The 22,508-nt window shown below is 43.7% G+C and overlaps 1 long non-coding RNA gene across 2 annotated transcripts; it reads right to left on the minus strand.

The window, feature by feature from the left end:
* Nucleotides 1–560: 560 nt before the first annotated feature.
* Nucleotides 561–21,834, minus strand: LOC147031697 (uncharacterized). 2 transcript variants are annotated; one of them, XR_015050906.1, is made up of 3 exons: nucleotides 21,704–21,834; nucleotides 9,914–10,005; nucleotides 561–1,524 (listed from the first exon to the last, which is right to left on the minus strand). It is a non-coding gene; the product is annotated as an uncharacterized LOC147031697 (long non-coding RNA). The 2 variants fall into 2 exon arrangements; XR_015050905.1 differs by lacking the exon at nucleotides 21,704–21,834 and adding an exon at nucleotides 11,285–11,469.
* Between the last annotated feature and the right edge of the window lie 674 nt (nucleotides 21,835–22,508).

Here is a 22,508-nt window from a genome sequence, read left to right on the forward strand (position 1 = left end):
ATAGCACCATGTCCTGTCATTGGTTGACAGATAAATGGCCGTAACTTGGGAACCGCTCGTCCGATTGATATCAAACCTTGAAAAGGCACATCCCGCGCCGCCCCGGCAATATTCCTGGCAAGTTTCAATCAGATCGGACCGGCGGTTGTCGATAAACGGCGGTCGCAGACACACACACACACACACACACACACACACACACACACACACACACACACACACACACACACACACACACACACCCACAAACTTCTGGAATTATAGATAGATTATTTTTGCTCTCACTCGTTCTTCCATTCACTCAACCATTATTAGCCCCCCGTTGGACTTAGTCCGAAACTGTGGCTTATGGATTTGGTCTCAATTTTCGTGTGTGTGTGTGTGTGTGTGTGTGTGTGTGTGTGTGTGTGTGTGTGTGTGTGTGTGTGTGTGTGTGTGTGTGTGTGTGTGTGTGTGTGTGTGCGCGTGCGCGTCCGCAACCATATCTCGGACATGTATGGACCGATTTTATGCATACTTGATATAAAGACAACACATGATGGTATACATTTACACATCATTTTTTTTCTTTATTAAATCCAAGATGGCCGACCGGTGGCCATGTTACTTGTAAAAAAAACTCAATGTTGAACACATCCTCAAGCATTGCTCGGACATGCATTTACCAATCTTTTTCAAACTTGGTGCACAGATAGTGAATGATGGCTTACATATGCACGTCATTTTTGTTTTTTCGAGATCAGATCCAAGATGGCCGACTGGTGGCCATTTTGTTATTTAAATGTGTCCCCAACCATTTCTCAGACATGCATGGTCTCAATTTGTTCAAACTTGGCACAATCATAGTCCGTGACGGCATACACATGCAACTCACTTTATTTTGCAATCTGATGAAAGATGGCCGACTGCTACATTGCGGCCATTTTAGTTGTAAAAAAAACCTGATGTTGAACACTTCCTCAACCATTTCTCGGACATGCATTTATAAATGTTATTCAAACTTGGCAGACAGATAACGAATCATGGCTTACATAGCCCGTCAGTTTTTTTTTCGAGATCAGATCCAAATTGGCCAACCGGCAGCCATTTTGTTACTTAAATGTGTCCCAAACCATTTATCGGACGTGCATCGTCCGATTTTGTTCAAGCATGGCACAATCACAGTACGCAATGTCACACACTTGCAGCTCAGTTTATTTTGCAATATGATCAAAGATGGCCGACTGGTATACTGTCTGCGAGTGAGATGGGCCTGGTCTAATTAGATGTGGAGAGGTTAAGGACTTCTTTTAAAGTGTTTCCTCATATCTAACTGGGTGAAGCTCGGTAAGTGTGAGCATGATGATATGGTGCTTTTCCCTCCCATCATCAAAAGGAAAAGGCTCCTCCCCCAGCTGTCAAACAACATAGGGAAGGCATGTCTTAGAGCATTTCCATTCCACCATTGGTGGGACATCTCAGGTGGTGATTGTTCCTCTGTATCCGGGGTGGGGAGATGTCCCCTGTGGCCAGTGATGGATTAGCCTGAGGGAGGGTGAGGAGGGGAGAGGGTGGTCTGAAGGGAGGGCAGAGACACAACTGGTCTTGGGGGATGCTGGGATTGGTCAAGGGCAATCAGTCGGCAGGGAGGGGCGAACTGAAGTTAAAAGCATTTGCTAATCCCTTGTCTGCTGTCTCTCCCTCTCTTTTGTGGTACTCTGCATGCTTAGATGTTCTCTTGCTGTTCTGCTCACCAACTGCTGGACACCTGCCATCGTGAATATGCTTGCCTTAACTCTCCTGTCATTCTGCCTGGATTCAGCCCTTTAAAAGATAGCCTGAGGCCCTTCACCTCATTCTATTTCTCTCTTACTCATCTGGTTCAGTGTGAATAGCAGTTGTATGTGTGGCACCATCGTGCAAGTTTAGTTTTCTTGTGTGGTAAGTTAGTTTTTCTGTCTGTCCTTGTGTCTGGGAATTCGTGCCGGGAAATTGTCTCGTACATTTACATTATTTATTTCCTTAAGGCTGCATGTGACTTGATTCCCACAATTTTCTTTCTCCAATAATTGGGTTTCATTGGGATCCCTGGAGGCTTAAATTAATAGTAATCTCGATTGTTGTGTCAAGTGCTGTGTTGGAGAAATTGGCCTCATGCCAGTCATCCGTGAAGCATTTGCTTCAGTGAAGTCAGTTCATGCCTAAAATGCCTAAAATGTAATAAGCACTTTTGAGTCCACAAGATTATGCGATACAATTTTGCAGAAGGTCACAGCAGTTATTGCTTTTCTCTCTGCTTAACCTGGAAAATTTTGTGCTGAACTATAATTATGGTGTAACGCTTATAACATGGTTTTTAATCCAGTTAAACCTCCTATTCTCACCCTTTCTCTCCAAAAGGATCATCAACCAAACCCACCTATTTTCACAATTTTTCCCTACAAGAGTGGGGCTCATGGAGGACTAAAGTTAAATTGACAGTGGGGGAGCAGAACAACAGTTGGAAACACCTGGCAACTGGGAGGAGGATAAACTAACAGGAAAGGAAGAGAAAGAGAGAAATAAATGTTGAAATCAAGTAAAAGGGTTGCATTATGAAGGGTTAATCAGGTTAATAAAGATCATGGGTCAGGAAGGGGGGTGACAAGAGATAGCAGTGCACTGCCTGCTTGAAGTCCTGGAAGGAAGAGGAAGACAAAACAGCCTCTGGAAAGTGGTTCCGTAGAAGGGAGAAGCAATAAATAAAAGTTGAGTTATGCAGTCAGCGTGGATATTGGAAGTTTAACCGAGAGGGGTAGCTGGAAGAACAAGTCCATTCTGGAGTTGCTGGGGAGGGTCAGAGGACTGAGAGAGTGGAGGTATCAATGCTGGAGAATAGACACAGCGACCACCCCTACAATGTGAAAGCAACAGATCTCGTGCTTTGGCTTCATCACAAGAGGTTCCAATAATTTTGAGAGCTTTAGATTCCACAAAATCCAGGAGAGACAAACGAGTTGCAAGAATACCAGCCCATAGTGGAGAGCAGTACTCCATTGAGCTACTGACAAAGGCCTTGGAGACTGAGTAGCTCTGGTTTTCCCAGGAAAGACTTGGATTGATTGAGGATGCCATTCTTTGGCTACCTTTTGGAGGCCAGCTTTGCTATATGGTCGGCTCAAGAAAGTTCATAGCCGATGATGAGGTATAGAAGGTTGAAGAGACCCAACCTCTTCCTGAGGATGACCAAGGAAATAGGTGGATTTGTTTGAGGATCATTTTGAAGCGAAAGGGTGAGACTGTGATTTTTCAGGATTGAAGCACACATTCCATTTATCAGACTTCCAGGTCAGCTCAGAGAGACAGACGGAGCTACTGCCTTCCTGGCAGAGGGATCGGGTACTGTGTGACACAATTTGGAGTCATCTGAAAAAAGGAAGAGAGGGTTTATAGATGAGGAATATAGATGAGGATCAAGAATGGGCCCAAAACACAGCCTTGGGGATCTCCAGCCACCACTGCGAGAAGGGAGGAGGGAGTTCCATCGATGGCAACAGGTTGACTGTGTGAGTGGAGGAAGTAAAAAACAGGAATGAAGGTGGCCTGCTATAGAAAATTGAAAAAGTTCAGTCTTGATCTATTGTGTCTCACCATCAGCTATGACATTTTCTGGTCAGACCATATATTAAAGCTGGCATACAAAGGCAGCTGCAGACTCGGCATCCTCCATTTTGACAAGTCCCACATAAATCAGAACTTCTCCACAATATATAAAGATCTTTGTCCAAAGCTCAATGAAATACTGCTCCATGTGCTTAAAGGAAGAGTACATGCTTGTGAACCCACCTTCAAGATGCTGATGTATTTGGTCTTCAAGAGGCCGATGATTTGAGACACCTGTCTCTCCAGGATGCTTTGGAATCCAAATCTCTAAACATCATTGGCATCCCCCCAAAGAAGCAGAAGCACAAGGTCTGCTGCTCCTTCATCACACAGGTTGCTCGACTGTTTATTACCGCCTTTCTTCAAGTTTTGCTTCATCAGCTCATTTATCACCACTTTGTCCCTCCCTGTCTCTTTAAGTTACACATGGTCTTCCAACCCTCCTCCAGCCTACCCCCCCACTCATGTACCTTCCAATATCCACGCTCACTGATCACTTCCGTTCCCTTATTCTTCTGCTTATGAAAATCTCCTTCCTCAGTCTTTTCAATCCTACTCCTCACTCCGGAACTTCAAATTGTCCATAGGCCACTGCCTTGTTTCATTCTCTATTCGAACACATATTTTCATTCTCTTCTTGTCTAAGCTCATTCTATCCCCTCTATTTCCAGGTTACGAAGTTTCCTTTTCTCTTGTATTGTCTCTCGACCATTCGCACCTTGGTTGATTTCACATGTTGGTCCACTGCCCGACTGTCAGTGTGTTACCTTCTACCCACTGTTATCTTTCTCTTCCATACGCCTAGATTTTGTACACAATAAAACTTGCACAGATGTATTTGGTTCTTGGACAAACAAAATTTTCTTCACTGATGAAACATGTAAAATTGGTTTCGGGTAGTGTGTGGTCATTTAGGGTGGTGCCTGGTCCTTTTGAAAGCAGATAACCAAATTGAGGCAGCAATGCCATTAGGTAGTTGTAATTTGAACCTTTTGAAGTATCACATATGGAAGGTAGAAAGTTTGCAATGCACTACACAGCACATATTATATTCAAATGCAGGTTGAAACCATTTGGTCTCCTGGAAGATCGAAAAATGATGAGATGTAATCATGATGGCTTGCATTATCCATGAGATGATAGTTTGCTGTTAAAGTAAAGAAAATCCTACACAATAAGTACACCTTTTCCATCATATAATTTCCTTTGACTAAAGAAATACTCATTCCAATTGCAGAGGTATTTGGTCTTCGAGAGGCCGATGGTGAGAATTATTCACTTGAAAGTGTCTACCCATGAGCTGTAGATTGCACTTAGTGTGCCTCATTGGACTTAGGTGTGACACCTGTGCTTTCTTTGATCCTGGGTGTACCTCATCCATGCTTCTCAACTCTCTCCCCACCCATGGCACAGACCAAGTACTCTCCAGGTCTGATCAAGTTCACCTTGCACGTTCCGCTGTGGACACCACCCACAGCTCTTGCACGACAAACAGACTCGACGACACCACTGACGACACTTTCAACCTCTGCCTGGCCACCCCACACACAACAAAAAACATTGTGGAAGACGTGGTTCTGGCTCCACTTAGACAAGAGCACAGCATCCTAAATGTGAGGGATCTCTAGGTCGCTCCTGGGACATCGATCGGCTATCTCCATGCCGTGGGCTTGTTCAAGCAGAACTGAACGGGGCAACACAACAACAACTCTCTATTTTACTTCCATCTCTTCTTTTCCAAAAAATAAATGAAAAAAAAAACTTTTCACACGAAAAAAGAGAAGAATACTCATTCTGCCTGTTATTTCCTTCCCTCACTCATTATTTATGTCATTCATTCTCAATACCACCGAAAAGAACTAATTTGCTTTTTACGTTAAAAGCTTTGAATGACATTTTAAAATGTTTCATTTTCCGAATCTCTGACAACACCACACGTTTTTTTTTTCTTCTTCATCATCTTGATTTCTTCCTCTTATTCTTCACACAATTTATTTTCCAAATATGTCGATCATGCAAAAACTCGTCCATGGCCCATTGCTCCAAACTTATAGCGTGACTTTTTTACGTGCTTTCAATAACCTTTCATTTCATCCCTGTCATAATGTCTGTCTTCATTTATCAGAATTAGCGATCATGAGAAGAGCAGTTTGCAGAGAATGCCTGTCAGATCAGGTCAGGTATGAGAGCATGCACCAGAGCAGTGTGTCGCTGCGTCCACTTTCCGCCGGTACTCCAGGGGTCTCCGTCTGGCCATCCCCCAGGCAGATGCCTGGCCCATCCCCATCTCCTTGAGATGATGGTCAACCTGCTGCAACCACGAGGCACGTGGTCGACCCACTGGCCTCCTCCACTCACGAGACCCCCTCGCTGAGAGAATCTGGTGAGCAGGATCAGTGTCAGGAAAACGAGCCACATGTCCATACAGCTGCAGCTGACGCACACGGACAATGCAGGTAACAAACCTCATTTGAGTCTCTCTCAGCAACCGCTCGTTGGACACAGTCAGACCAGCACTCGCCAGGGATTCTCCGAAGAGACCTGGTACCAAAGGAATTAAGTCTCCGTCTCAGATCCTTGGTCAGAGTCCAAGTCTCGCATCCATAGAGCAAGACTGGAAGCACCAAGGTCCTGAAGACTCTGACTTTCGTCCTCCCGCACAGGTACTGGCAGCGCCACACCCCATGATGCAGTGAATCCATGACTCCCCAGGCCCGACCCAGACGTCTATTGACCTCTGACTCACAGCCAGCAGAGACATGAATATCACTGACAAGGTAAGTGAATCTCTTCATGACCTCAACATCCTCACCACAAACAGGCACAGACAGGACAGCAGCATCCAAGATGTCATTGAAAGCCTGGATCATAGTTTTGACCCAGGAAACCCGTAATCCCAGTGGCTCTGACTCCTCATTCAGCACATTGAGGGCCCCCAAAAGGATGTCTAAAGTCTCTGCAAAGATGACTGCATCATCTGTGAAATCAAGGTCAGGGATCTTGACATTTCCAAACGATGCACCGCAGCTTGATCTCTCCGACATCCTCCCTAGAATCCAGTCCATACAAGTGCTGAAAAGTGTGGGGGCAAGTACACACCCCTGACAAACTCCAGTAACAACTGGAAATAAGTCTGAGATGGTACCACCACATCTCACAGCACTCTCAGTACCAGAGTAGAGTTCAGACATCAGATCGATCCGTTTTGGTGGCACCCCACGAAGACCAAGAATCCTCCAGAGGGCATCCCGATTCACTGAATCGAACGCTTTAAAGAGATCAACATAAGCTGCAAGCAGCCCCTGCCCAAACTCTCGTCTGCGTTCAGTGAGGACCTGAAGAGCAAGGATACGGTCAATCGTTGACCTCTTTGGTGTAAAGCCTGACTGCTCAACCATTAATGCCTGTGCACAACCATTAATGCTTCCCAGTCGAAATTCTGAATGCATCCCCCTCCACCACAGCCATGCACCCCTCCCCTACCCCACAGCTACGTGTCGCGTATCCCATCCCAGATGTCCCCCTATCCCAGAGCTGCATGTCCCCCTCTCCTAGCCATGTATCCCCATCCCTCCACCACACAACTTGCTCACCCTCTCCCCACCACGCATCCCACTCTACCTATGTTCCCTGCACCCCTACCCCCACCGTATTTCTCACTCCCCCTTTAGCTGCCGCATTTCCCACTCACCCTACACCCACTGCACTTCCCATTCATCCTACTACCGCTCCCCCTACCCCTGCCTTCCGTTCAACATATTTGCCACACATCCTGGTCCCTCCCTCCTCTGCCACATGTCCTGCTCCCACTGCACGTCCTACTCCCTCCTCCCCCCCCTCCCCACCACACATTCCGAACACTCTCCTTTCTTCTCCTAGTCGAGGACGGACTTCCCAAGGCTGTTCTGGGCCCAGTATTGTTCCTGATCTACATAAATGACCGGACCGATACTCTGGTAACCCCCCCTCTTCCTTTTTACAGACAACTCCACATTGTGTTGTGCAGTACCCCTATCCCTCTGCTATGCAGATAGCTATACATGCTGATTTGGAAGTTATTAGACACTGGACTGATAAATAGAACATGTCCCTCAATCCTGGAAAATCTCAGTCCAGAAGGATCGTCAAACAATCCCACATATTTATTTCCTTGGTCATGGCACTGGAAGAGGTTCAGGTTTTTTTGGTTTTTTAAACTTCTTGGCAGTGCCAGATTAACATTTTGTGGGCCTAGTGCCAAATCACTTTGTGGGCCTCCATTTGTGGAAACATTGTAAAAGACAGGAAATCGACATAGAAGTTGTCTTTAACACAGCACACAGCTGCACAGGTATGTTCTTCTGTGTTTGGTGAAAGGCGCTCATCAGAAACAGCATGTTCATCAACAGAGCAATCAGTGTAGGCTGGATCCACTGGAGTCTCAATTATACACTCAAGGTTGAAGGCCCAGTTATTTCATTAAAAGTCTAAGCATTGTTACTGAAGTAACTGCTTGTATGAGGCAGTTTTGCTTTATTTTCTTCCAATTCTGCTTTACACTTGCGTTTCTGAGTGCCGCTTAAATGGTTTTATCATTTTTGTCTCCAGTTCTCCTCTAAACCAACTCTCCAGCTCTGCCTCATGATCACCCGTGCCTGAAACTGTGCGCACGGCACATATGCCATTTTCAGTGCAGTGACGTTCCATGCCAATAAATGACTGTAGTGCAGAAATAAAATGTAAACTACAACAATACAACAACATGTTTATGTGAGGTTAAATAAATATATATATATATATATACATACATACATACATACATACATACATACATACATACATACATACATACATACATACACACACACAAACACATTTCAAATAGTTTGTTTTAGAAAAAAAATTAACAATTTTGTTCATTATGGGCCCCTTCTGAGTTTGGGCCTGGCACAATTCATTGTAAACCTGTCCCAGCTTCTAGATATCACTATCAGCCATGACATATTCTGCACCAACAATATCGCAAAGCAGGCCTCCAAAGCTAGTCACAGACTGGGCATCCTCAATCAAAGTCTTTCTTTGTAAAATTTGAGCTACTCACTGTCTATGAGGCCTTTGTCTGTCACCCAATTGAGTATTGTTCTCCACTATAGGCTGGCGCCCCAGCATCACATCTGTCTTTCTTGGATTCTGTACAATATAAAGCTCTCACAATGGCTGAAGCCATTCTTTCCCGAACTCAAAACCGGTATTGAAAAAGTCTGTTGTTCTCACATCGCAGGCAGGTAATTGGTGTCCGTTTTCTACCATATATTAACCGATATTGCTTCCTCTGCTCTCTCAGTCCTCCATCCCTCTCTATCTACTTCAGGATGCACACGTTCTTCGAGTAACTGCCTCCTTGTAAAACTTCCAAAATCCAGACTGACTGTATACCTCAACTCTTTTATTTCTCGCTTCTATTGTCTGCACGACCACCTTTCAAAGGCTGTTCTGTCTCACTCTCCCCTCCAGGGCTTAAAGCCAAGCAAGCAGTGCACTGGCACCTCTTCTCATTCACAATTCTGAGCCATGATCTTTATTAACCCCATGAACCTTTCCTAACCCAAGCGTTGTACTTGCAAGTTCCAGTGTTTTCTCCCACCCTCCGCTCCTTCTCTCCTGTTAATTCATTCCCTTGACGTTTGTTCCACTGTCAATTCTGCCTTGCCCTGCCATGAACCTCGCTCCTATAAATAAATAAAAATGAAAAAGATAATCTAAACAAGCATCTTTAAGTTGCTACATTTGTCACGAATCATGACAGAAAACCATAACTTCAGTCAATACTACCAGCCATGATCTTTCTTGGGCAAACCACATTTCAACGTTGGCCTCCAAAGCCAGCCACTGACTGGGCATCCTCTGTCATACAAAGTCCCTCCATGGCACACCTGAACTCCTATCCACCTACAAGCCCTTCATCCACAGCTTGATGGAGGACGGCTCTCCCTTCTGGGCTGGCTCCCCTGCCTCACATCTTGCTCATCCTATAAATCCACCTCCTTCCACATTTCTGGCTTTTTTTCTTCCTGAGAGTTTGCTTTTGTATCCATCTTATCTATCTTCCGCTACCCCTCACTCCCCCTCACATACCTCATTTGTCAAAATCTCCCTGTATTTTTTTTTTCTTTCAACCTTGCTCTTGGTGTTTTGCCCTTCTTTCTACTGTTCCTTTTGTTCTGTTCCATCCTGATCTGTTCTATCTGTCCTGATATAGCTCTTCCCCAAGCCTCGACTTTGTATTATAAAAAAAAAATTACAGAATATATACCTGGGTGGCTCAGAAGTAATCGGGCAGTCAGAGAATCCACATTTAAGCAGAAAAGATCCTCCATGGTTCAAATCTTCCACTTTTTGGGGATTCTGCAATCAAAATAATTATCAATTAATAACGTCAAACAAAAATCAACTAATCATCAAAATAATGATAAATTATAAAATTATTTGCACAACTCTGCTGAAAATGAAATTGTAATGACTATTGTTCCGGCAACTGCCCCATTACTTCTGGGCCACCTGGTATCTTGCAGTACACGTTACATCATTCGGCCTACTGTGATGTTGAGGTCATTGATCTACAAGAATGGATCAATGTAAGAAGGCCATATTTGGCCTGAGGTATTGAATTTCATTTTGTATTTGTAATTGATAGAAAGTTTTCGGTGTCACAGATATGCCAGAAAGTGCAGCACCTTGTAGAGCATCCCTATGATCAAACATCATTGTGGTAGCATCATGGTATAGAGCATGGTTTGTGATGTTTAGCTGGTGTCTCAATCTGATGCATTTTCCTCAACTACCAAACTCCCAAACTCTAGTGTTAAAGCACAATCGTCCACCATGAAAAAGAAAGAAAGATCTCACACTTCATCTGAGATACTTTGAAATGACACAATCATGGCATTCATTTCTAACCTTTCTTCTCGGGAACAATTACACTCATTGTACTCAGGGATTAATAGAGCATTTGCTAGTGGGGTTTGAGAGCCCCGGGTGCCTTTTGAAAAGAGGAGGCCATTGTGTGACAGTTCCCCAACCAAATTCAAAATTCCTGAACCTGATCTTTCCACGAACGTCAGGCCTAGCAAACTGGTGTGTGGGAAGTTATACCGATTCATCGTGCACTTCGGTCTTCACGAAGTGTTGAACGCTTGTCGTAAAGGACCAGGAGCCACCAGGCACTGATTAACGGGATATTGTGAAAAAATGTTGATGATTCAGAGTTATAGACTATGAATACTTAAATATACAGCACCTCCTGATTTCCATGGTTTACTGAAATCTCCATTTGAATAATAAAAATGTAGTTATCCAGCATTTCATACTTATCCACTACACCTTCACTTTTGAAGGGTGTGGGGGAGATATGGAGCATGCTTTGTTGATGTCAAGCTGATGTCTCGATGTCTAACTGATGTCTCCATCTGTGTATGCATTTCTACTTTATGGTATTATATGCTGGCTGGCATAATGCTGAGACAGACACAACTGGAGCAATAAACTCTCCATCTCTCTCCCTGCCCACTTTCTACCAAACACTCTCTACCTGCTTTCCTCCTTCCAAACATACCCACTCTCCCCAATCCTTACACATATTACTGCCCCCCCCCACCCCAGCTATCCAACTGCCGACTTTACTCACCTCCTGCATCTCTTCTCACCGTTCGTTGGCTCTGTAGTTCGAGTTTAATCACCTTTTGCCCTTCACCAACCAACCAATGAGAAAACCCATTGGACTCTTACTTTGGTCTTGCTTTCATCATTACAAATGGCCCTTACATGTGAAGAAATATCACAATCATCACATGGTCATCATGATTTGTTGTGTAATGCATGTCTCAGATTTGTGAGTTAGCTTGGCAAGTTGTTTGCTGCCTACTAATCAGACGTGCTAGATTAGCTGGGCGAGCGGTTAACTCAATACTTTCACATTCGTTTCACACAATGAAATCATTTCCTTGCCAAGGCAGGTATTCGCAAGCTTATGCATTCCAATCCAATCTGTGTTTGTATAAGCTCCTTGTCGGGTCTTTGCTTCGACTTGGGGGTCTAAGGGGAGGGTTTGGAGGTTTAGAGCTGTGATGGAAGATGGGGAGGGGGGTGGGAAGACATGGTGGAGGTTTTACCCTATTGCAGGGCAGCTAAATCATTTCGCTAACGATGATTATATGTAAAAGGTTGGTGGGTTTGGGAAAGAAGATGATGAGCTTGGGGAGTTTGTGGCAAAGAGGAGGGTGATATGGAGAATAGACAATGATGTTAAATACGCAGAAAACAACTCTGGGTACTGCACATTAATATGAAAGGGAGGAGGAGGGGGGCATATGTTGGGGGGGGAAAGGCAGGTGCAATATAGTTAGTTATGACTCAGAAAAGACATTGAGAGATTGTCTGTTTTCAGCTTAAAAGTGGGCAAAAATGGCTCGGACTCTACACCCACAGTGTATGCTAATCTCAAATTGCGGAGCATGATGACACTCATCCCAGAGTCGAGTCGTGCACCAAGTTCATGTTTCACGGTCGAGGACCCCAACCCTAATTCAATACAAGTTAAATAACTGTTTCTCAATTAAAATCCATGAACACACTTAATTGTTTCACCATTAAATAAGCCACCTTCAAAACCGGTATTGAAAAATTTGCTTGTCTGCATGGTCAGGATCGATGGAATGATGATTGAGATTTGGCAGAATTGTTTCTGATTCTAAAACATGACCTTAAACCTAACCCAAGCATCTGCTCTAATTGTATCTCCATTATGGTGTGTGCACCTATTCCAGGGTACAACAGTAAGCCAGGCCAGATTTTCCACCCAACCAAAAGCCTTCCCATCCCCCACTTGAGCCTCTGGTCTTGTGGAGCTGGAGCGGGGGAGGGAGAGGTTTGGAAAAGGGAGGAGAGAGAGAAAGAAGACAGGGTGAGAGAGATCTGTACAGGCCAGTACCAAGAACCACCACACAAAAGTGGCAGCATGCAATTGGTCATGTTGGTTACCAAATGCTTATCTCAACTGTTGTTGTATAGCTGTTTCTGATAACCTCTCTTCAGCAATAAAAAGGATGGTTGAAAACACACTTATGTAGGCCAAGCAATGGCCAAATATTAACGTTGCAACACTGAGTGCTGTGGCATAAATGTGCAAGATACAGAAAAAAAACAAAACATGTATATTGGGAAAGAATCTCAATCTCATTGTGAGATTCAAAAAAAAAAAATTTCAAACACCACTCACATCCGATGGCTTCATTAGTTGTGAAACCACATTAAAGGTCAAGCAATTGGTTTGGAATGTTTTATCAATTTGGGCCAAGGGTTCAAAACTGGAAAGGTTGCGGATTGTCGTTCGCAGTCAAACCATATGCAAGCAAATTTGATGCAATAAATAATGAAATAAAAGAGAAGGAAGAATCGTAAATTTCAGGACAGCAGAGAATCATAAAAATGAGAGAAATAATAACAATAAAGATTTAATCATACATTTGTGCATATATGCAATTGCTGGTGTCACAACATTGTACACTAAAGATTATGTTGATCATTCATCGACATTAAACAACAAATGAAAGAGAGATGTGACAAAAAAAAAATATGATGGACAATTAAATAGAAAAAAAAAAAACAGCTATAATGCTCATCATTCCTGAATCCTGTGTCATCTCAACTCATCAATCTTGTGTTATAGACTCACCCCAGAATTTCAAACAACACAAGTAAAGAATGAAGAAATCAGACATGCACAAAGGGAGAAGAACAGTTCGTTCGAAAACTAGAACGGCACTCGGTAGAGTGCATATCTCCACCAGGTTGAACACTTTTCTTTTTATATTCCACTGATAGGCTGGATCTGGATTCGGACCTGAACTAAAATCGAATCAGTTTCTTGTTGTCACCGAACCAACTCATCCACCTAGTTTCGTCCGAATCCGTCCATAACTTTTTGAAATATCATGATTGATATCATTTTGGCCCCATCTCTAACAATGGTGAAGAATCACTTATGTAATTAAAAAAAAAAACTCTAAGATCCCAATCTGGATTCGGATCTTCACCAAAATTTGAATCAATTCTTCCTTGTCACGCACTCAACCTGTCCACCACGTTTCGTCCGAATCTGTCCAAAACTTTTTGAGATATCCTGTTCACTGACAGACAGACAGACAAACAGACGGGGGTAAAAACATAACCTTCGCCCACTTTCAGTGGTGCAGGTAACGATATGATAACCGCAAATGCATCGTAACTAGAACAGAGCTAATACAGATTCGGTTGGTGCTAATGGCGGAGGAGAAGACAGGAAGACACGACTTTACACCTGATGTCTCGGTAGATTGTGTGAAAAGTATGTGATCAGATACAAGCTATTCTTGTTACCAAACAAGTACCAACACTCCAGCGCCAATCAATCGATAATAAATTAATAACCCTGCTTTGTATTTCTGACAAAGAGAAGTATCGAGTGCAGTTGCAACATGTCAAGAGTATACAGATAACTTGACTGATCAAGTACAATGTTTTGGCCAAAGTATTTATGTATACCGTTTACTGTAATTAGATACAGTATAGATGCACCATCTACCACAATGTGTATCAGGTTTAAATATATCCTCCAGGGATTGAGGGGGTGGGATGGACATGTTGATGAAAGGCCACCATGCCCAAAGCTTCTTTGTTCATCATAACTTCTGCCAATGAAGTTGGACAGAGATTATCTTTTCACCCCTGTCTGTCTGCTTGTTTGTTTGTCTGTTTGTTTTTCTGTGAACAGGATATCTCAAAAAGTTGTGGTCGGATCCAGATGAAATTTGGTGGAGAGGACGAAATGATAAGATTTTGGTGAAGATCTGAATCTGAATCCAGATCCGAGAATTTGGCCAAAAACGATACATAGCATGATACTTCAAAAAGTTGTGGACGAGTTATGACAAAACTTGGTAGATGGGTTGGTGAGGTGACAATTACAAGCCGATTCGATTTTGGTTCAGGACCAGATCCAGATCCGGCCTATCGGTGCGATACAAAACAGAAACTGTTCAGCCTGGCAGCAGTATGCGCTCCGTCGAGTGTGGTTCTAGTTGCTTATGAAATGAGATTGTGTTGTGGGTGATGAAATTGCGATGAAGAAAGCATGTGAAGAGTGAGCTTGAATGTTGGCAACAAGAGAAATTGACAAAAGAAACGAAGGAAACATTTAAAAAATAATATCACACAGAGTAATCAATATCAATCCAATATTTGGGGTTTTGACATCTTAAAGGATTGACTGATAGGTTTGACAATAAAGAACTATAAGGGGGCATCCATATATTACAGAATACATTTTCTGGGAATATTAGACACCCAACCCCCTCCACCATGTAAAGATCAGTAATGCTGGGCAAAAGAATCCCCCCTCCCACCTCCCACAAATATAAATTAGGTAATACAGTGTGAGATTACCACTCTTCCTCTCCCCACCCCCCCCCCACCCCCCAAGAAAGGAGGACATGAGAGAATTCAAGTTTATGAAAATTCACCAGGAATAATAAATGGTGTTATTACGAACAGGAAAAAGCTTTTTATTCACATAATCAAAGACAGACTATGTTAGCGAAGCAAGAATTAAAGCCCAAAGGGAGCCTCAGCTCAGAGCTGGAATAAAGAGGGAAATCTTGAAGCCAACGTCCTTGCTTTAGTTGCTTATGATAGTGCAGCAAAAAAAAGAAAAAAACAAGTATGCAGAAAATTTTGAAGGGGTTACGTAATGCAGGCTATGAAACACCCCCTAACCCCATGCAACTCTCCATAATGTTGGTCCAACTTCCATTATATGTTACGTAATACATGAATGGTCACTAAGAGGGAATATTCAAAGACCTCTACAGAAAAGGGACTATGTTCACATCATTTATTCCAAAGTTTTTATCAACATCAGTCTTTGTACAGCACTGGTTAACAGAGGAATGTATAATGCAAGTGAAGGAAAGAAGGATGAGAAAAACAAAAGCCAGCATCAATGAATTCATTCCCCACTCAATACTACTAGTGGCTCTGCGTGGATTTATCACTCATGCTGAAGGTTGAATCAAATGGAATGAGACCCAACCAAAATTACTATTCAATTCAGGAAATGATTTCCACAGGCCAGTATCCAAGGCCTGCACAATCATAAGGAGCACTGCATTATTTGTACTCTTCAAATCCCCTTCCTAATGTACTCGTCCTTTGAGCTGTCTAGACTGGGTTCAATTACCCACCCAACGATTAACCATCATCCTGGTGCTTCACAGGTAGGGCATTGCCACAAGTATGCCATTCTTCAGAGGGGAGTTTAGCCAGCTCTCTCTTCTGCTTGCATTTGTGGACATTAAAGATCTCATTGTACTTTTCAAAAGGAGTAGGCCATCGTGTGCTGGCATCTTGGCCAAATTTTTAAGTCTTGCCTGAGTCTACAGGGAGCAGTGAATCAGTAGTGTAACCACACCCCCAGAAATGATGCAAAACAGCTGCTAGGTGCTGCACAAGTAAGATGTGTAAATTCTCAAAGTCTTCAAATTACGTTTCCAACTTTGAGGGTTTCTATACCCAGCACTCCTCCGAGAAGACTATTTCCTATACTATCAATCGTCGATAACAAATATGTCTGCCTTATTAATGTTCTTCATTTCCTCTTTGTCACTTTTGCAACTTTTTTCACACTCAGCTCATAAGTTATGTAAAATGTTACTTTTTCCTGAAAATGTAATCTCTTAATCATCTTCTTTGACATTTTATTAATAACTCATGTAAACTTCATTACATCAGTCACCGAAGGTGGAAGGAGGTTATGTTTCCACCCCTGTCTGCCTGTTCGTTTGTTTGTTTGTCTGTGTGCAAGATATCTTAAAACGTGGTGGATGGATTCTGATGACATTTGATGGGCAGGTTGGGTGTGTGACAAGGATGAGCCGATTCGATTTTGGTGATGATCCGCATCCGGATACTCGAATTTTAAAATTGATTCTTCATCATTGAGAGATTTGGCCAAAAACGATATATAGCACGATATCTCAAAAAGTTGTGGACGGATTCAAACGAAACTTGGTGGACATGTTGGGTGTGTAACAAGGAAGAATTGGTGCAATTTTGGTGAAGATCCGAATGCTGATCTAGATCTGATCATTTTTAAAGTGATTCTTCACCATTGAGAGATTGGGCTAACCTAATATATAGCACGATATCTCAAAAAGTTGTGGACGGATTCAGACGAAACTTGGTGGAAAGGTTGGGTGTGTGACAAGGCCGAATTGATTTGATTTTGGTGAATATTCACATCCGGATCCGGACACGAGAATTATTTGATTTTTAAAGTGATTCTTCACCATTGAGAGGAAGGGCCAAAAACGATGGAGAGCATGATATTGTTGCGGATTCGCGCCCGCCGGCGTGCGGACGGCCACGTAACTCGAATCGCGGCACGTCGCCCACCGGACGGACAAACCAGTCGTGACCCTCTCGGACTAACGCCGGGAACTAGTCACGGGTGGACCTTTCGGTCTCACCACGTCTCACCACCACGATCACCACAATCGCCCCCCGCGTGGGATAGGGTTGCTCGCCAAATTCGACCTACCTAAGTACCCACACGGGGGGTAGACCGGGCGATCGCACCTCGCCGCAGGTCGACTTCGGACACGGGCCACTTTAAGCAACCCGTTCCGTACTATCGGGATAACCGAGCGGTGTTATTCGTCGGCCTCGACGGTTCGATTTATTATCGGGCGTTTTAGCCCACGACCAACCCTTTACGTGAAGCAAGATGGAGATTCAATGAAAGAACAGATGAAGCGAAGCGGGAAAACAGTTCAACATGAAGCACATTTATTTTGCGATGAACGGAAAGCACACATATACAATTCCACCAAAAGCACATGTAAAAGAAGAAGACAATGCAATATTACACAAAAAGCAAATGCAACAATGCAGATCTAACCGACTACCGGGCACACGGCAACACTTATACAATTTTACTTCACAGACGGCGCCGACAACACATATTCCCAAAGCAAAAGAAAAGAGAACCACCCTCCAGGATGAGGTGGGTAGACGGGCCTGGGGCCGAGACCGTGTCGGGCCTACCCGTCTGATGATGAGACGCAGGGCGGCGGTGGCGCCTCAACTCCGCGGGCCTCGCGGACAGTGTCTGGTAGGGGGTGGGAAAGGGGCCCCCTTGTCGCACTATCTCAGCGCGGGGGGGGGGGACAGGAGGGGGTTGTTGATGCTCGGGGGGGAGGATATCACCCTGTCTCGGGTCCCGCGACGAGCGTCTCCTCCTCGACCTCGGTCGCGTTGCTGGCCTCTCCCTCTGCAGCTCCCGGCACCGACGCGAGCACCCCCTTGTCCGCCTTCGCCGCCGCCACCTCTCCACAGCTCCGTCTCCTCTCTTGGCTCGTCCCAACTCTTCACTCTTGACTTCTCCCCTTCTTTCCAGCTCCACCGACGACTCTCTTGAACTCCGCACAACTACTTTACTGACGAACGCAGCCGTTTATATAAGCCCCGTGGCTTCGCTCTTTCACCCTTGACCCTCTGCCTCCGACCCTTCACCTCTCTAACTGGCTCCCCATTGGCCCGAGGAAAAGTGGACGTGAATGCTTTTTGATCCATGTATTTGCATATAGCGACCACCCTCCAACGCCCTGGAGGCGGGGCCAAATCGCCCCTCGCTCACCGATTGGACGGAACAAAAGTGGGCGTGAGTCGTTTTTGATCCGTTTTCTGCGGAAAGTCCGTGATGTTTTTGAATACGCTGCTCGGTGCGCGCCCTGCACGAGTCCAGTATCGGTTCCCACGAGTGGCGCGAGATGGTGTGGATGCGATGGTGGCGAGTTGTGACGGTAAAGGTCGTGGCGGTTGTGGTGAAGCGGCGTTGTGGTTGGTGGTTGTTGTTGTGAAGCGGCGTTGTGGTTGGTGGTTGTTGTTGTGAAGCGGCGTTGTGGTTGGTGGTTGTTGTTGTGAAGCGGCGTTGTGGTTGGTGGTTGTTGTTGTGAAGCGGCGTTGTGGTTGGTGGTTGTTGTGTGATGGCTGTTGAGACGTGGTTGGTGGTGGTAATAATGGCGGCTGGTCCAAAATAAAGATAGTAAAAGAAAAACGGCTATCCTGAAGAGTCGCAGCCCGACTGAATGACATTTATTCCCTCTAAACAACGGGTTTGGGCCTAACTACACATATACTTACAGAGATATCTCACCTAAGGGACCTGAATGGTGGTTTGCGAATTTCGTCAACCACAACAATATTTCAAAAATGTATTGGGCCTGATATGTTCTTCTGGATCAGGTATTGTCTGGCACTCTACTGAGTGCCCTTTGAGTTTTTATTATGTACCATTGCTTTTGTTTCGTGAAGAATTCCATCATCCCGAGAATAAGCCTGGTGTTGGCTCAGTGGCTCGGCTGGTGGCTTGGGATCCTAGGGTCCTGAGTTCAAGCTCTGTTGGCTGCTGAATTAATACACCAGGGGGTTGACTCAGCCTGTCATCCTTCCGAGGTCAGTGAAATGAGTACCAGTTCCAGTGTGTGTGTACTGGTAGAGGGGCACTGCATCAGCGACACAGTCGCGCTTCAAGAAATGATAGCTACCCCGGCAGCCAAGCTGCCATACGACCACCACCATCCCGAGAATCACCCCATGAAAGATGCAATTTAATCACAGTGATATGGTTTACCAACAGGTTTTACAATATCAGCAAAGGAAAACAACATATTTGAAACATCATCAATACATCTAATTGGTTCACGAAAAAATATTTTCACGAAAAAAATAAGTGACCACTATATTCGTTATTGTTGTATGTCTGCCTGTCTGTCTGTCTGTCCCGAGCATAGCTTCGTGGGTTTTGATCCGATCCTGATAAAATTTTGGTGGGAGGTTTATATCATGATCTAGTTGTGTTTTACTGAGAATGGGCGTGGTGCGCCCATTGTGGGCGGAGCCACGCCCAAAAAACGTGTTTTTAGGGGGTAGCCGATTTCAATTTGCATCTTCTCCTAGGGGGTTTGTCGAATCTGACAGGGGTTTCGGTATTTGGTTAGCCCAATGGCACCTGCATAGCCCCACGAGCTCGATTTTTCATTTTCATCCCAAGATCAAGGTCACAAGGTCACGAACTTAGAAAATTGCGAATTTTGACATTAAAAAATTTCTTCTCCGAGGGGTTTGTCGAATCTGGCAGGGGTTTCGGTGTTTGGTTAGCCCAATGGCACCTGCATAGCCCCACAGAGCTTGATTTTTCATTTTCGTCCCAAGGTCAAGGCCACAAGGTCACGAACTTAGAAAATTGCGAATTGTGTTTTTAGGGGGTAGCCGATTTCAATTTGCATCTTCTCCTTGGGGGTTTGTCGAATCTGGCAGGGATTTCGGTATTTGGTAAGCCCAATGGCACCTGCATAGCGCCACAGAGCTCTATTTTTCATTTTCGTCCCAAGGTCAAGGTCACAAGGTCACGGACTTAGAAAATTGCGATTTTGACATAAAAATCCATTTTTTCCGAGGGGTTTGTAGAATCTGGCACGGGTTTCGGTATTTAGTTAGCCCAATGGCACCTGCATAGCCCCACGGAGCTCGATTTTTCATTTTCGTCACAAGGTCAAAGTCACAAGGTCACGAACTTAGAAAATTGCGAATTTTGACATAAAAATCATACGACCGCCCAAACTTTGAGAGCGAGGATGACAATACTTTTTATGCATAATCTTGAGGTCATTCCCCACCTAAAGTCTTGAAACCATTTTGCTCTATCTCGAACACCTTGCCCGTGGCGCTTCCTTCAAGTTTGTTTTTACGCTGATTTCATCAAAGTATGGATAATCCGAGGAGTGCGAAATGCCATATAGCCTATATGACGTTATATTGTTCCTGGAATGCTCCAGAGGAAGTTTTGCACCAAAGGTCATAATCCTTGTATTGACCTTTGACTTTTAAAGTTCACAAAGGTCAAATTTTCAGAGTTGCTGGAATCCAACCGGGTTTTTGACCTTCTTCGACGAACTAACTCCAATAAGCTATCGCACGTATTCTGTTTCCTTATTTTAATGTCCACAACATTGTTTTGTGACCTTTAAAGGTTATGCAAAGGTCAAATTTTGAAAGTTGTTGAACAAAACCGGGTTTTCGACATTTTGCAGCTAATAACCTGTCACTCGTACCACATCATGTTGATCATTTTTATAACTTGGTCAAACATTATCACATTGTCTCATCCTTGACTTCTGAAACAATCTACGTCGTCAAATACCACTCGTGAACCATCATCGTCTTCAGACTTGTAAAATTTTATAATCGTCTGCATTTTATTCGTATCTTCCATTTTTATTCTTTGCTTCATATTAATAGTCAAGTTCAAGTTCAATCTGTCATTCCATTGCTTCATCAACAAGCTTCTTTTTATCACCTTTATCATATGTTCTTATGTTTTTTAATTTACTCTTCGTTCCATCACTATTGACTAGGAAAAGATCAGATGCTCGTCTAACACTTGGAATTTATCATTCGATATAAGCTAATCTCAAATCTCACAAAAAATAGTCAAACGAAGCCACCTATCAATTAACACAATCAACAATTGGAAGAAGTTCAGTTTCTCAACCTCCTGGTTCACACCATCAGCCACGATCTGTGTTAAGTAGACCATATTCAAAAGCTGGCCTCAAAGCTTCAAAAGCCATGCACAGAATGGACATCTTCTGTCGTGCCAGATCCTTTCTAGTTAATATGAATTTCTCACAACCTTCAAAGGCCTTTGTTGGGAGATCGGTGAATACTGCTCTACCCTCTAAAGTGATGTCCCCACTTCACACCTTTCTCTCTTGTAATAAACAAAGTTCTCAACATCATTCACATCTCTCCCAAAAAGAAACGGAAACATAATGTCTGGTGCTCTCTTATTACGGACAGGTTTATGGCCTCCGTTATGTTTTTATCACCTCTCATTAGGTCTTGTTCCCTCTGCTCTTTCATTCTTCATCTCTCCCTCATCCTTTCAGATAGCAAGTGTACTTCCAACAATCTCCTTGTGAAACTCCTAATATCCAGGCTTACTGCTAACCTTCATTCCTTTGCTCCTTTCTTCTCCTACTTGGGGAGCTACCTTCCTCAGTCTGTTCAATCCCACTCTTCCATCCAGGTCTTAAACGTAGCACTACACCACCAATTCAGGTGATCCTCCATCCCTTCAAGTAATCATTTATACATTCATTAACCCTCTCCTTATGTGGTCTGAGAAAATGTTTCCTTCACTTTCCTCTCTCTCCTCCTCCTCCTCCTCCTCTTTGCTCATCTCCTTGCTTATTGCATCCACATGTTGTCCCACTGCCCACTGCCAGTGCATTGTCTTCTCTCCTCTGTCACCTCACTCTCTTATGAGCCAAGATTTTGTATTCGAATTAAAAAAAAAAAAATTCAAAAGTACTGCAATATTGTCATCATGCAATTAATCTAATACTCTGAAGAAAAATACCTCTCGTTTTTTTATTTATTTTAAAGCTTAATAATAATAAATACAACCTGGATTGTTGAAGCATTCTTTGTAATTCAAACGTCAAAACTCATGATGTCCTTGGCCTCTAGCACATAGATCTGCCATGTTATTAGCCTGTGCATACATCTAAATGAGTCTGAAAGTTACAAAGGCTAATGGGTGAACATAGCACAGAACATGGCATGTCCATGATCATGCACTAATCTGCTTCCCTTCTCTTTGTTTTTCAAGCTGTTTATTTTCTTGATTTAGAGAGAACACACTCTGAATATTAACATGACTGGTCTTGTAAAGTGGATGGGAGAATGGGTGGAGAAAAGTTACATTGAACTTAATTTTTTGCTCCAGCTATTTTAATGGATAAACAGAAAAT

This window comes from Eptatretus burgeri, chromosome 2 (genome assembly GCF_056783735.1).
Source record: "Eptatretus burgeri isolate ZD-2024b chromosome 2, Ebu_testis_v1, whole genome shotgun sequence".
Classification (NCBI taxonomy): domain Eukaryota; kingdom Metazoa; phylum Chordata; class Myxini; order Myxiniformes; family Myxinidae; genus Eptatretus; species Eptatretus burgeri.